We start from the raw sequence: 3,364 nt of genomic DNA on the forward strand, positions 1-3,364 counted from the left end.
CGTTTTGTCTTCTTTCTTTTGAAGATCTTCTGTTCCTTTTGTCAACGTGCACTCAGGCTGATTCAGTTATTTTAGAACCATGCTTTGACTGAATAGAATTATTTTTCTTATTGTATTTTCTACTGTTAGTTTCACTCAACATATTAAATGTTAGGCCTATATCAATTGTTAGGCCTATCACTTCTCTACATCAATGAATTATTAATAAAACTTCATACAATCGTCTGCTTTTAACTCTTTTATAACAAAAACTAAACAGTAATAAAATATTCTCTCATAAAAATATATTAGTCACTAATATCTAAACCAAACAGTCTTTTATATCATGACAATGACATATCTTATTCAAAGCTGCATATTATTGCAAATGCAATATCCAGGCAGCATGGTTTTTATTCTATTATGGTTCTTAAGGGTTAGGGAAACAGAAAAAGTCAGTGAACTTTATATTTTGTGTTACTGGCATGTGAAACATCAGGGAATTTCATTTTCCAGACAAAAACCAGGAAAAGTTGGTGAATTTCATGTGATTCAGTGATCCTTCTGGGACGTGAATGGCAAAAAAATAAATTATCATTAGCATAAAAAAATCACATACAGGTTAATTATGGTGCATGTAGCTCACCAATATGTATATTTTATCTACACCAGTCTTTTTTGCTTACCAAAAGAATACCAAGACAGCTGTAATAGATTACATAAACAGTAGCTAGGTTATCACCTAAATGGAGTGTAAGGGCTTTGGAAAAGGCTTTGTCTCGTCTTCCTAAAATTAAATCAAGAAGGATAGTTGTACTATAGTATAAAAGCCCTTCACAAATTACTATTTAGAGATAGGCTATTCCCATGCCCCCAGACTCCTATAGAAGGCAACCTCCTTTCACACTCACAGTACTGCTAAAATTTTACTATTTAAAAAGTCTCACTCATAAAAGATTCCTAAAAGATGGCATCCCTGTGTTTGTCAAATAACAAAAAATCAAGATGTTAGGGACAAGAAAGGATAAATACTAAAGGGTATAAGATATAAAATTAAAGAAAAGCATTACAGATTTAAGAAATTGAAATTGGCTAGTATGTTTGGAAACTTAGAAAATTATAGAAGATCAAGAAAGTTGGTCAAAAAGGAAATTAGGACATCAAAAAGGTTGGCTGAAAATGTAAGAATTGACAATAAAGATTTCTTTAAATACATTAAGGGGAAACAAAATGTTAGGATGGGGGTAGGACCCTTGAGGGGATGATAAAGGAAGGCTATTATCTGATGATTATGAGATGGCTGGGTTATTAAATTTGGCTATTTCTTCGATTTTTACTAGCAAAGATTTAAGCACTATTCCACATCTTGAGCAATTGATAAATGGAAACGAGATCAAACAAGATGACTGCATTAATTCTGAGCTGTTTAAGAAATAATTGGGAAGTTCAAAGAACAATAAGGCTCCTGGGCCAGATAATACTTCACCAAGAGTTTTGAAGCAGATTAAAGATTGGATATATGAGCCACTTGCTACTATTTTTTGTCAGTTTTTGAATAGTGGGCAGGTACCAGAAGGTTGAAAATTAGATAATGTCACCCCTTTTTTCAAGGGAGGTGATAAAATGTATCCCAATAATTATAGACCAATTAGTATTACATAATTCAAGAAACAGTGAAAAGAACAGTGAAAAAATTGATACTTGATTAGAGTAATACTATTATGCAATATTACTGTCATTGACAAACATGTTTGTGTACAGTAATATTCATGTCTGTTCCAGTTACCATAGCTTTTACATGTATGATTATACATCATAGTAGCATAGGAATAATGCAACTATAAACGTGGATTTTTATAGCAAGTCTGAGTTCATGTGTGAAATTTCCTCTATTTATATTTAGAATATGCAACTTCATTATTTGTAAGTATAATCTGGCAATCTTGTGAATAAAAAAACTTTCATAAACCTGAAAATATCTTTAGTAATGTTACTGATTGATAAATATGTGGTCATGTTAATACAAAAATCTATATTTTTGATATAGATGAACTAGATATGCACAGTTTCAAAGCACATGTGAAAATGATACAATTTGCTTTGGATAATTGAATTAACATGTGCAGTTGTACATGTAGCTGCAGTGTATAGTTTACAACTGAAAGTTTCATTCATTTTATGCATGTATATACATCAGAAAATATTGCTTTAATAGATATTTGACCTACAAGAAACATACTTCTCAAAGATTATTCCATTTTACAACAGTAAACATGTTCCTTTCAGGTAATAAAAGTCAAAATGTAATAATCACATATGTTAAAATCTGTAGCATTTTCTATGCTGTAATAACGTTTTTGTGATTGAAATGAAAATTAATAGGTGTGATTAGTGTGCACTGTCCTTAACAAATAGATAAAGTGCATTTGTTGTGTATGCTGTGATAAAGTATTAATAGTTTGAAACTGATATTGAAACTTTGCAAGAAGACATACTTTGATTCTTAACGTACAGCCTTGCTTGTCTTTATTAGACAATATATTGATAATGTTTTGCAGTTTCACCTTTTACTACAGATAATAGTTCAATGATAAATAATAAGCATAGAGTACAGGTCAGGGAATAATATATTTTGATCAGGGAAAAGTTGGGAAATTTAATTCTTCCATGTTTTGTGTAGTAATTTTTATTAATTTTTGCATGGGTTGGTATTTTATGTAATTTTCATAGTGAAAGCTTTCAACACTTAATCTGTTAAATAGTCATCTTACTTCTTCCTTTCTTAATATTTGTTTATTACATAATACATTTGTTTGACTACATATAGACTTCTTAAATAATCACATGTTAAAGAACTTTATCAAACTCTAGTGCTCTTGACAGGTAAATTTCTTAGATAAATGTATTTATTGTTTCTGAATGCCCATAGAAAGATATTCATGTGTGTGCATTTACTAAATGAAATGAATTCATCAATTTTTGGATAATTATAATTATTTTGGTCAATTTCATAAGTCTGAGTGTCAACCAGATTATGTAGGTAATAGACAAGGTTATCATTCAGTGTTTTTATTAACAAGTCTTCTCACTTGTTAATTTATTTTATTTTCTCCAAGTATATTTATTCATAATATCAATCCCAAGTTTTTTATATATCTTAGCCAGTTTGTTAGGTTGTCCCTTAGAAGGTATTTTGTATTCAAATTTAAGTAAGAATATTAAGATAAAACTTATAAATCTTTTGTAATTAATAGTATGCACAATTAATTATTTTTACTATTTATGATATATATATATATATATATATATATATATATATATAATATATAGTATATGTATTATATTATTATTATATATATGTACTATACAAGAACTAGTAGTAGTA

At 29.0% G+C, this 3,364-nt stretch overlaps 1 protein-coding gene across 1 annotated transcript in view; it reads left to right on the top strand.

The window, feature by feature from the left end:
• Nucleotides 1-3,364, top strand: part of LOC106459552 (low-density lipoprotein receptor-related protein 2-like) — a 248,405-nt gene that overhangs the window by 163,680 nt on the left and 81,361 nt on the right. The gene's annotated exons all lie outside the window — the stretch shown is intronic.

This window comes from Limulus polyphemus, unplaced genomic scaffold (assembly GCF_000517525.1).
Source record: "Limulus polyphemus unplaced genomic scaffold, Limulus_polyphemus-2.1.2 Scaffold626, whole genome shotgun sequence".
Classification (NCBI taxonomy): domain Eukaryota; kingdom Metazoa; phylum Arthropoda; class Merostomata; order Xiphosura; family Limulidae; genus Limulus; species Limulus polyphemus.